Raw genomic sequence first — 13409 nt, forward strand, 5'->3', positions numbered from 1 at the left:
ATATATGATACTCAACAAAAAATATTATTGAAGTTAAATACAGTTTAGTAAAAAAAAAAAAAAAAAAAAAAAAAAATTATAAAATGAGAGTAAGGCAAAATTAATATTAATGGAAAAAAACCATATTAAAAAAAAAAATTCGTCCGTTCTTCACACAAGTGAGTATAAAAATATAAGACGCCAGGAAGTTGGATTTTGGTCCGAAACTAAAAAAATTTTCCGCAGCCGGGAGTTGAACACCGGAAGTTCTCATCATTGAAATTGCCTGGGTGCTACTGCGGATGGCGAAATTGCTGATTGCTTTTCTCGAAACTTATATTATTATTATCTTAAATTTTGGTTGATGTTTTGACAGACAAGTTCCAGATTTGTATATCATGATATTTTTCTTCAATTCTAAAAATGAGTATTTTATTGAAGAAAATATTTTCTTCAGTTTTATGTATATATCAAATTAAATGAAAAGTATATTAAACATTATTAGTGATACTAAACTTATTTGATAATAATTTGTTAGAGTAAGGTCAAAATTAATATTGTAATGGAATAACTAACCATTATTGTTAACAATGAATAAATTCGTCCGTTCTTCACACAAGTGAGTATAAAAATATAAGACGCCAGGAAGTTGGATTTTGGTCCGAAACTAAAAAATTTCCGCAGCCGGGAGTTGAACACGGAAGTTCTCATCATTGAAATTGCCTGGGTGCTACTGCGGATGGCGAAATTGCTGATTGCTTTTCTCGAAACTTATATTATTATTATCTTAAATTTTGGTTGATGTTTTGACAGACAAGTTCCAGTATTTGTTATATCATGATATTTTTCTTCAATTCTAATAATGAGTATTTTATTGAAGAAAATATTTTTCTTCAGTTTTATGTATATATCAAATTAAATGAAAAGTATATTAAACATTATTAGTGATACTAAAGCTTATTTGATAATAATTTGTTAGAGTAAGGTCAAAATTAATATTGTAATGGGAATAACAAACCATTATTGTTAACAATGAATAAATTCGTCCGTTCTTCACACAAGTGAGTATAAAAATATAAGATGCCAGGAAGTTGGATTTTGGTCCGAAACTAAAAAATTATCCGCAGCCGAGAGTTGAAGCCGGAAGTTCTCATCATTGAAATCGCCTGGGTACTACTGCGGATGGTGAAATTGCTGATTGCTTTTCTCCAAACTTATATTATTATTATCTTAAATTTTGGTTGATGTTTTGATAGACAAGTTCCAGAATTTGTTATATCATGATATTTTTCTCAATTTCTAAAAATGAGTATTTTATTGAAGTTAAATATTTTTCTTCAGTTTTATGTATATATGAAATTATATGTAAAAGTATATTAAACATTATTAGTGATACTAAAGCTTATTTGATAATAATTTGTTAGAGTAAGGTCAAAATTAATATTGTAATGGGAATAACTAACCATTATTGTTAACAATGAATAAATTCGTCCGTTCTTCACACAAGTGAGTATAAAAATATAAGACGCCAGGAAGTTGGATTTTGGTCCGAAACTAAAAAATTTTCCGCAGCCGGGAGTTGAACACGGAAGTTCTCATCATTGAAATTGCCTGGGTGCTACTGCGGATGGCGAAATTGCTGATTGCTTTTCTCGAAACTTATATTATTATTATCTTAAATTTTGGTTGATGTTTTGACAGACAAGTTCCAGTATTTGTTATATCATGATATTTTTCTTCAATTCTAAAAATGAGTATTTTATTGAAGAAAAATATTTTTCTTCAGTTTTATGTATATATCAAATTAAATGAAAAGTACATTAAACATTATTAGTGATACTAAAGCTTATTTGATAATAATTTGTTAGAGTAAGGTCAAAATTAATATTGTAATGGGAATAACTAACCATTATTGTTAACAATGAATAAATTCATCCGTTCTTCACACAAGTGAGTATAAAAATATAAGATGCCAGGAAGTTGGATTTTGGTCCGAAACTAAAAAATTATCCGCAGCCGAGAGTTGAAGCCGGAAGTTCTCATCATTGAAATTGCCTGGGTGCTACTGCGGATGGTGAAATTGCTGATTGCTTTTCTCTAAACTTATATTATTATTATCTTAAATTTTGGTTGATGTTTTGATAGACAAGTTCCAGAATTTGTTATATCATGATATTTTTCTCAATTTCTAAAACTGAGTATTTTATAGAAGTAAAATATTTTTCTTCAGTTTTATGTATATATCAAATTAAATGTAAAAGTATATTAATCATCATTAGTGATACTAAACCTTATTTGATAATAATTTGTTAGAGTAAGGTCAAAATTAATATTGTAATGGGAATAACTAACCATTATTGTTAACAATGAATAAATTCGTTCATTCTTCACACAACTGAGTATAAAAATATATGACGCCAAAAAATTGGATTTTGGTGCGAAACTAAAATATTTTCCGCAGCCGGGAGTTGAACCCGGAAGTTCTCATCATTGAAATCGCCTGGGTGCTACTGCGGATGGTGAAATGTCTGATTTCTTTTCTCGAAACTTATATTATTATTATCTTAAATTTTGGTTGTTGTTTTGATAGACAAGTTCCAGAATTTGTTATATCATGATATTTTTCTCCAATTCTAAAAATGAGTATTTTATTGAAGTTAAATATTTTTCTTCAGTTTTATGTCTATATCAAATTATATGTAAAAGTATATTAAACATTATTAGTGATACTAAACCTTATTTGATAATAATTTGTTAGAGTAAGGTCAAAATTAATATTGTAATGGGAATAACTAACCATTATTGTTAACAATGAATAAATTCGTCCGTTCTTCACACAAGTGAGTATAAAAATATAAGACGCCAGGAAGTTGGATTTTGGTCCGAAACTAAAATATTTTCCGCAGCCGGGAGTTGAACCCGGAAGTTCTCATCATTGAAATCGCCTGGGTGCTACTGCGGATGGTGAAATTGCTGATTGCTTTTCTCGAAACTTATATTATTATTATCTTAAATTTTGGTTGTTGTTTTGATAGACAAGTTCCAGAATTTGTTATATCATGATATTTTTCTCAATTCTAAAAATGAGTATTTTATTGAAGTTAAATATTTTTCTTCAGTTTTATGTATATATGAAATTATATGTAAAAGTATATTAAACATTATTAGTGATACTAAAGCTTATTTGATAATAATTTGTTAGAGTAAGGTCAAAATTAATATTGTAATGGGAATAACTAACCATTATTGTTAACAATGAATAAATTCGTCCGTTCTTCACACAAGTGAGTATAAAAATATAAGACGCCAGGAAGTTGGATTTTGGTCCGAAACTAAAAAATTTTCCGCAGCCGGGAGTTGAACACGGAAGTTCTCATCATTGAAATTGCCTGGGTGCTACTGCGGATGGCGAAATTGCTGATTGCTTTTCTCGAAACTTAAATTATTATTATCTTAAATTTTGGTTGATGTTTTGACAGACAAGTTCCAGTATTTGTTATATCATGATATTTTTCTTCAATTCTAAAAATGAGTATTTTATTGAAGAAAAATATTTTTCTTCAGTTTTATGTATATATCAAATTAAATGAAAAGTATATTAAACATTATTAGTGATACTAAAGCTTATTTGATAACAATTTGTTAGAGTAAGGTCAAAATTAATATTGTAATGGGAATAACTAACCATTATTGTTACAATGAATAAATTCGTCCGTTCTTCACACAAGTGAGTATAAAAATATAAGATGCCAGGAAGTTGGATTTTGGTCCGAAACTAAAAAATTATCCGCAGCCGAGAGTTGAAGCCGGAAGTTCTCATCATTGAAATCGCCTGGGTACTACTGCGGATGGTGAAATTGCTGATTGCTTTTCTCCAAACTTATATTATTATTATCCTAAATTTTGGTTGATGTTTTGATAGACAAGTTCCAGAATTTGTTATATCATGATATTTTTCTCAATTTCTAAAAATGAGTATTTTATTGAAGTTAAATATTTTTCTTCAGTTTTATGTATATATGAAATTATATGTAAAAGTATATTAAACATTATTAGTGATACTAAAGCTTATTTGATAATAATTTGTTAGAGTAAGGTCAAAATTAATATTGTAATGGGAATAACTAACCATTATTGTTAACAATGAATAAATTCGTCCGTTCTTCACACAAGTGTGTATAAAAATATAAGACGCCAGGAAGTTGGATTTTGGTCCGAAACTAAAAAATTTTCCGCAGCCGGGAGTTGAACACGGAAGTTCTCATCATTGAAATTGCCTGGGTGCTACTGCGGATGGCGAAATTGCTGATTGCTTTTCTCGAAACTTATATTATTATTATCTTAAATTTTGGTTGATGTTTTGACAGACAAGTTCCAGTATTTGTTATATCATGATATTTTTCTTCAATTCTAAAAATGAGTATTTTATTGAAGAAAAATATTTTTCTTCAGTTTTATGTATATATCAAATTAAATGAAAAGTATATTAAACATTATTAGTGGTACTAAAGCTTATTTGATAATAATTTGTTAGAGTAAGGTCAAAATTAATATTGTAACGGGAATAACTAACCATTATTGTTAACAATGAATAAATTCGTCCGTTCTTCACACAAGTGAGTATAAAAATATAAGATGCCAGGAAGTTGGATTTTGGTCCGAAACTAAAAAATTATCCGCAGCCGAGAGTTGAGGCCGGAAGTTCTCATCATTGAAATCGCCTGGGTGCTACTGCGGATGGTAAAATTGCTGATTGCTTTTCTCCAAACTTTTATTATTATTATCTTAAATTTTGGTTGATGTTTTGATAGACAAGTTCCAGAATTTGTTATATCATGATATTTTTCTCGATTTCTAAAAATGAGTATTTTATAGAAGTAAAATATTTTTCTTCAGTTTTATGTATATATCAAATTAAATGTAAAAGTATATTAAACATTATTAGTGATACTAAACCTTATTTGATAATAATTTGTTAGAGTAAGGTCAAAATTAATATTGTAATGGGAATAACTAACCATTATTGTTAACAATGAATAAATTCGTCCGTTCTTCACACAACTGAGTATAAAAATATATGATGCTAAAAAATTGGATTTTGGTGCGAAACTAAAATGTTTTCCGCAACCGGGAGTTGAACCCGGAAGTTCTCATCATTGAAATCGCCTGGGTGCTACTGCGGATGGTGAAATTGCTAATTGCTTTTCTCCAAACTTATATTATTATTATCTTAAATTTTGGTTGTTGTTTTGATAGACAAGTTCTAGAATTTGTTATATCATGATATTTTTCTCAAATTCTAAAAATGAGTATTTTATTGAAGTTAAATATTTTTCTTCAGTTTTAAGTATATATCAAATTATATGTAAAAGTATATTAAACATTATTAGTGATACTAAACCTTATTTGATAATAATTTGTTAGAGTAAGGTCAAAATTAATATTGTAATGGGAATAACTAACCATTATTGTTAACAATGAAAAAATTCGTCCGTTCTTCACACAAGTGAGTATAAAAATATAAGACGCCAGGAAGTTGGATTTTGGTCCGAAACTAAAAAATTTTCCGCAGCCGGGAGTTGAACACGGAAGTTCTCATCATTGAAATTGCCTGGGTGCTACTGCGGATGGTGAAATTGCTGATTGCTTTTCTCGAAACTTATATTATTATTATCTTAAATTTTGGTTGATGTTTTGACAGACAAGTTCCAGTATTTGTTATATCATGATATTTTTCTTCAATTCTAAAAATGAGTATTTTATTGAAGAAAAATATTTTTCTTCAGTTTTATGTATATATCAAATTAAATGAAAAGTATATTAAACATTATTAGTGATACTAAAGCTTATTTGATAATAATTTGTTAGAGTAAGGTCAAAATTAATATTGTAATGGGAATAACTAACCATTATTGTTAACAATGAATAAATTCGTCCGTTCTTCACACAAGTGAGTATAAAAATATAAGACGCCAGGAAGTTGGATTTTGGTCCGAAACTAAAAAATTTCCGCAGCCGGGAGTTGAACACGGAAGTTCTCATCATTGAAATCGCCTGGGTGCTACTGCGGATGGTGAAATTGCTGATTGCTTTTCTCCAAACTTATATTATTATTATCTTAAATTTGGTTGATGTTTTGATAGACAAGTTCCAGAATTTGTTATATCATGATATTTTTCTCAATTCTAAAAATGAGTATTTTATGAAGTAAAATATTTTTCTTCAGTTTTATGTATATATCAAATTAAATGAAAAGTATATTAAACATTATTAGTGATACTAAAGCTTATTTGATAATAATTTGTTAGAGTAAGGTCAAAATTAATATTGTAATGGGAATAACTAACCATTATTGTTAACAATGAATAAATTCGTCCGTTCTTCACACAAGTGAGTATAAAAATATAAGACGCCAGGAAGTTGGATTTTGGTCCGAAACTAAAAAATTTTCCGCAGCCGGGAGTTGAACCCGGAAGTTCTCATCATTGAAATCGCCTGGGTGCTGCTGCGGATGGTGAAATTGCTGATTGCTTTTCTCGAAACTTATATTTTATTATCTTAAATTTTGGTTGATGTTTTGATAGACAAGTTCCAGAATTTGTTATATCATGAATTTTTCTCAATTTCTAAAAATGAGTATTTTATTGAAGTAAAATATTTTTCTTCAGTTTTATGTATATATCAAATTAAATGTAAAAGTATATTAAACATTATTAGTGATACTAAACCTTATTTGATAATAATTTGTTAGAGTAAGGTCAAAATTAATATTGTAATGGGAATAACTAACCATTATTGTTAACTATGAATAAATTCGTCCGTTCTTCACACAAGCGAGTTTAAAAATATAAGACGCCAGGAAGTTGGATTTTGGTCCGAAACTAAAAAATTTTCCGCAGCCGGGAGTTGAACCCGGAAGTTCTCATCATTGAAATCGTCTGGGTGCTACTGCGGATGGTGAAATTGCTGATTGCTTTTCTCGAAACTTATATTATTATTATCTTAAATTTTGGTTGATGTTTTGATAGACAAGTTCCAGTATTTGTTATCTCATGATATTTTTCTTCAATTCTAAAAATGAGTATTTTATTGAAGAAAAATATTTTTCTTCAGTTTTATGTATATATCAAATTAAATGAAAAGTATATTAAACATTATTAGCGATACTAAACCTTATTAGATAATAATTTGTTATAGTAAGGTCAAAATTAATAATGTAATGGGAATAACTAACCATTATTGTTAACGATGAATAAATTCGTTCATTCTTCACACAACTGAGTATAAAAATATATGACGCTAAAAAATTAGATTTTGGTGCGAAACTAAAATATTTTCCGCAACCGGGAGTTGAACCAGAAAGTTCTCATCATTGAAATCGCCTCGGTGCTACTGCAGATGGTGAAATTGTTGATTTCTTTTCTCGAAACTTATATTATTATTATCTTAAATTTTGGTTGTTGTTTTGATAGACAAGTTCCAGAATTTGTTATATCATGATATTTTTCTCCAATTCTAAAAATGAGTATTTTATTGAAGTTAAATATTTTTCTTCAGTTTTATGTCTATATCAAATTAAATATAAAAGTATATTAAACATTATTAGTGATACTAAACCTTATTTGATAATAATTTGTTAGAGTAAGGTCAAAATTAATATTGTAATGGGAATAACTAACCATTATTGTTAACAATGAATAAATTCGTCCGTTCTTCACACAAGTGAGTATAAAAATATAAGACGCCAGGAAGTTGGATTTTGGTCCGAAACTAAAAAATTTTCCGCAGCCGAGAGTTGAACCCGGAAGTTTTCATCATTAAAATCGCCTGGGTTCTACTGCGGATGGTGAAATTGCTGATTGCTTTTCTCCAAACTTATATTATTATTATCTTAAATATTGGTTGATGTTTTGATAGACAAGTTCCAGAATTTGTTATATCATGATATTTTTCTCCAATTCTAAAAATGAGTATTTTATTGAAGTTAAATATTTTTCGTCAGTTTTATGTCTATATCAAATTATATGTAAAAGTATATTAAACATTATTAGTGATACTAAACCTTATTTGATAATAATTTGTTAGAGCAAGGTCAAAATTAATATTGTAATGGGAATAACTAACCATTATTGTTAACAATGAATAAATTCGTCCGTTCTTCACACAACTAAGTATAAAAATATATGATGCTAAAAAATTGGATTTTGGTGCGAAACTAAAATATTTTTCGCAGCCGGGAGTTGATACCGGAAGTTCTCATCATTGAAATCGCCTGGGTGCTACTCTGTAACACCCTACCATACAGAGTCTTATGCTTAAGTCATAATTCAGAGATGGCAAGGTATTACGACCTCTAATGTAAATGTTTAGTACGTATAGTAGTATGAATAATTGATTATAACTAGGAGCCTTTGTAGAAAAAGGGGTAAACAAAAACCGCAACCTTAAAGCGCAACACTCTGATCGATAACGTAACGAACAAGGATAACCAACGCGAGATTATATATATACAAAGGAGTGTCAAAAACAGGAATATCAAGACTCAAGATCCGGCTGCGAAGATAACCGGTCCGAGCATAACAATATATACATATGATAAAATAAGGAAAACCCCAAAGGAAACCCAAAGGGACACAAATACATAAAACCTATTCTCCAAAATCTCCCATAAGAGGAGTCATCACAGTTTGTATTATTTAATGGAGATAAAAGTATCTAGCAAAACATATAAACCAAAACATAGTCCCCAAGAACAAGGAATCTTCGCAAATCTAGAAGTCTCCAGCATGCCTCAGCGGGAAACCTCACGCCCTGCATCTGAAAACCACAAAATCCGCATGGGTGAGAACCAGAGGTCCCCAGCATGGTAACAGCTTCCACATATATAATACATAATAATGGAGGAAAGCCGAAGGCAAATCCTAGAACTTCCTCCAAATAATATCAAAGCTTATAAACAAGCTAAACCGTAAAAGGGCATCTGACTAAGGATACTTCAGTCTAACTAATACTTCCCTTTCCAATTCCTTCAGACCTCCCAACCACCAGCAGCAGTATAAATAGCAAACACAGTTATATCAAGCAAGGAATATACAAATAGGAGCAGTTATGGCATTTAGACAATTAGCAAGTAATATGCAGTCAAATAGGCAATCTCAAACAATTCACATAGTATGCATATGATGAATGCCTGTCCCTAGTGGCTGATGATATCATCTGTCGGTTATAGAGCCAACCCGACAAGTCCTGGTAGCTAACCATTGGACTGTCCCTCTGTCATGCATCCCCAACTCGAGTTATACTCGTCATAAACTTGATCATAATCATGATCTATATCCATCACCCTCACTGGTGAATATCTACGGGGCGAGCTCATCCGGGTCTTTCACAGTGCCCGGCCACACTTATGACATAGGGTCAAAAGAGTATCAAGTCTCAACCTGGAGCACGTGGTGGCTAGCCACTGCTACTACCCAGGGAAACTCGTAACTCCGATAGTGGAAGTGCAAATCACAATTATCAATAATTCAGCATAAACATGCATGAATTCTCATCCATGGATCAACATCCATATCAGCCATCCGGCTCACGGTTAAATCCATAACCAGCCAATTCATAAACAATTACGGCCCTTCGGCCAATGACATAACAAGCACTTCCACCACCATCCTCCACATCTCACATAATCATCAATGATCCTCATTGATTATTCATTTTCCCTTGCTTCACTCGCAAGTTACCACATCCACTAGCTCCTTCTATCATAGCTAGGTATATCATAATGATTTAAGATATAAGTGGTGAGATCAGAGGCTTAGAAGTATGAAATTTGGCTTTTAAAACTCAAAAATCAACTTTGGGATGAAAACAGGTCCACGCGTACGCGCACTCCACGCGCACGCGTGCATGGCCTCAAAACTTCATCGACGCGCAAGCGTCATGCACGCTAACGCGTGAATTAAACATTTACCAATCGACGCGTACGCGTCAACCACGCGTACGCGTGGGTACTCTCGTGCCCCAAGCACAAAACTGGCACAGTTCTGGCATAACTCTCTGGAAAATGGCTGGGCATTGGGTGCAGCACAATCGGCGCGCCCGCGCACATCACGCTCACGCGTGGATGGCAATTTCGGGAAGAACGGCGCGCACGCGCCAAGTGCGCCCACGCGCAAGGGGTCATTCTGCTAAGAATTTTCTAAGTTAAAAGCTGCAGAATTCACAGAATTAAACCCCAATCTTCCAACGGACATAACTTTCTCATTTTAAATCGTTTTTCACCTGTTCTTCGAACGGCATGGACATCCCGGATCCAATTTCATTTCTAAACAGATTTGGCACAAAACAGAGATCCGTAGTCCAAGTTATGTCCCACCAAAATATGCCCAAAAATTATATTTTTCATAAAAACCACAAAGTGCCATTTTCAAACAAGTCATTTCCAACTCTTTTCAAAATCAATCAAAACATGCCATTTTCATCTTTTTTTTTTTGAAATCAATCAAAATACATCAATTTCAACATCAAGCCTCCTCAACTCACACATTGAGATTTTACCACAATATACCAAATCACTATCTCATCATTCTAACCCACTTCACCCAAGTGGCTCAAACTCAAACACATTGACATATCATACACTCTTTCTCATGCCAATTATCAACGACACCAATTCCACTAAATCATCATTGTACACAATCAATATCATACTCACCATAAACATGGTTCAACCCACAATTCAACCATAACCAATCATCAAGCATAATCACAACATGCATATTTCTCATACATCAGACCACCAAGGCATCAATAATCATCATCATATATATGACCACATCATATATCTCAATTGTTCAACAACATCAACCATTCAATGCCTATCTTAGGGCCTCTAGCCTAAGTATTTCCTACCACATTACATATTAGATACGGGAAACTGAAACCATACCTTAGCCGATTTTCCCAAGCTCCACCGGAGCACTTCTAAACCACTTATCCACAAGCTCTCAAGGCCTCAACACCTCCAAGAACAGATTTTTCACCACCAAACCCTTTCCAAGCTTTTCAAAATCACCAAGTCAAGCTCCAATATTCACATATACACAACCTAAGCCACAATCATCATACCCATACACAACATCTCAATACCCAAACATCATAGAACAACAAAATTACACTAGGGTTGAGAATCTTACCACACCCAAGGTCCAAGGAGACAAGATTAACCTTCTCCTTCGAGAGAGTTGGGTCCTATAACATCAAAGAACCCAAAATCTCAACATTTCACCCATGAAACTCGAAAATGAGGGCTGGAATTTCGAACAGTAAAGTGTGGCTTACCTCAAGATTGATTGTATGGGTTTTGTAGAGCTCTCCGCGGTGAACGCGTGGCCGCAAACGGAGCGGCAATCGGAGCTCTAGATCAAAAGTTATGGTGGTTTGAAGATCAAGTGAGAGAAAGAACTTGAGAGAGTGTTCTTCTCCCCCCTTCCCTCTAATTCAGCGTGTTTGTGTGTGTAATGAGGAGAGAGAGTGCTGAAAACTAGGGTTTTGGTTAAGTTATGTTGGGCCAAGGGCCCACTTTGGGTCCAATTGGCCCGGTTTGGCCCGTTCGGTTCAATCTTGGTCCGAATTCTATAAAATTGGTACCAAAATTCTCGTCTCAACCTCCTCTATCACATTTAGCCATAAAAATCACATTTTAGGCTTTCTAGAATAAATTCTCATTTATGGGTTAATTAGCCATTAATTAACCGGGTTTTACATTCTACCCACCTAATTGGGAATTTTGCCCACAAAATTCAAATGCAATTACCTGAGAATAAATGCGGATAGTCCTTTCGCATCTCTGACTCAAGTTCCCAAGTGTGTTCCTCAACACCGCTTCGACTCCATGCCACTTTGACTAATGAAACCTCTTTTCCACGCAACCGTTTGATACTAGTATCATCAATTCTGACTGGAGCCACTGGAAGCGTCAAATCTTCCCTTAACTGAACCGATTCAGGTTCCAACACATGGCTAGCATCAGGAGTGTACTTCCGAAGCTGCGACACGTGAAACACGTCGTGCAGGTTCGAAAGATGAGGTGGTAGAGCCATCCGATACGCCACCGGTCCAATCCTCTCTAGGATTTGAAATGGGCCAATGTATCGAGGATTCAACTTCTTTGCCTTAATCGCCCTACCTACTCCCGTGGTCGGAGTAACCTTAAGGAAAACATGATCTCCGTCCTCAAATTCTAAGGGCCTTCGCCTCTGATCGGCGTAACTCTTTTGACGACTCTGCGCCGTAAGCATCCTATCACGGATTTTCTTGACTTGTTCAGTAGTCTCAGCTATCATTTCCGGCCCTAACAAGCTTTTCTCTCCAGCTTCATACCAACATAGTGGAGATTGACATTTCCTCCCATACAAGGCCTCATACGGAGCCATTCCGATGCTCGCATGATAACTATTATTGTATGCAAACTCCACTAATGGCATATACCGATCCCAACTCACCGGTTGGTCCAAAACACAAGCTCTCAACATATCCTCTAGTGTTTGGATTGTCCTCTCGGATTGACCATCTGTTTGAGGATGGTAAGCTGTGCTCAAGCTTAATCGGGTTCCAAAAGCTTTCTGAAATGCACCCCAAAACATTGAAGTGAAACGAGGATCTCTATCAGAGATTATAGTAGCAGGTACACCATGAAGTCTCACAATCTCCTTTATGTATAACCGTGCTAGCTCCTCAAGGGTGTAAGTCATACGAATGGGTAAAAAGTGAGCTGACTTCGGTCCACAATCACCCAAATAGCATCATAACCAGCCCTAGTCCTTGGCAATCCCGACACAAAGTCCATTGCAATACTTTCCCACTTCCATTGCAGAATCTCTAAAGGTTGCAACATCCCGAAAGGTCTTTGATGTTCAATCTTTACCTTTTGACAAGTTAAGCACTTTGATACATATTCCGCCACATCATTCTTCATACCCGGCCACCAGAACATTGCCTTTAAATCATGGTACATCTTAGTACTTCCCGGGTGAATGGAGAATCCGCTTTTGTGTGCCTCCTTTAAAATATCTTGCCTCAAAGTGCCGACATCCGGCACAATGATCCTACCCTTGAACCTCCATAACCCATCTTTTTCTTCCGACACTCTCCACCGTTTTCCTTGCTCAATAGCCGGTAACACCTTCCATAACACTTCATCATTTTGATGAGCCTTTAGGAGTTCGGACTTAAAGTCACTTGAGATTTCTAATCGGCTCAAACACAAGGTTCCGGATACTTCTCGAGCACCAATTTTCAGGCTCTCAAATCCCTTGAGCAACTTCTCCTCTTGAAGCATCATCCAAGCCGCATATAACGACTTCTGACTTAACGCATCTGCCACTACATTCGCCTTTCCCGGATGGTAATGCAACTCAAAGTTGTAATCC

Source organism: Arachis hypogaea, chromosome 2 (assembly GCF_003086295.3).
Source record: "Arachis hypogaea cultivar Tifrunner chromosome 2, arahy.Tifrunner.gnm2.J5K5, whole genome shotgun sequence".
NCBI classification, from domain to species: Eukaryota; Viridiplantae; Streptophyta; class Magnoliopsida; order Fabales; family Fabaceae; genus Arachis; species Arachis hypogaea.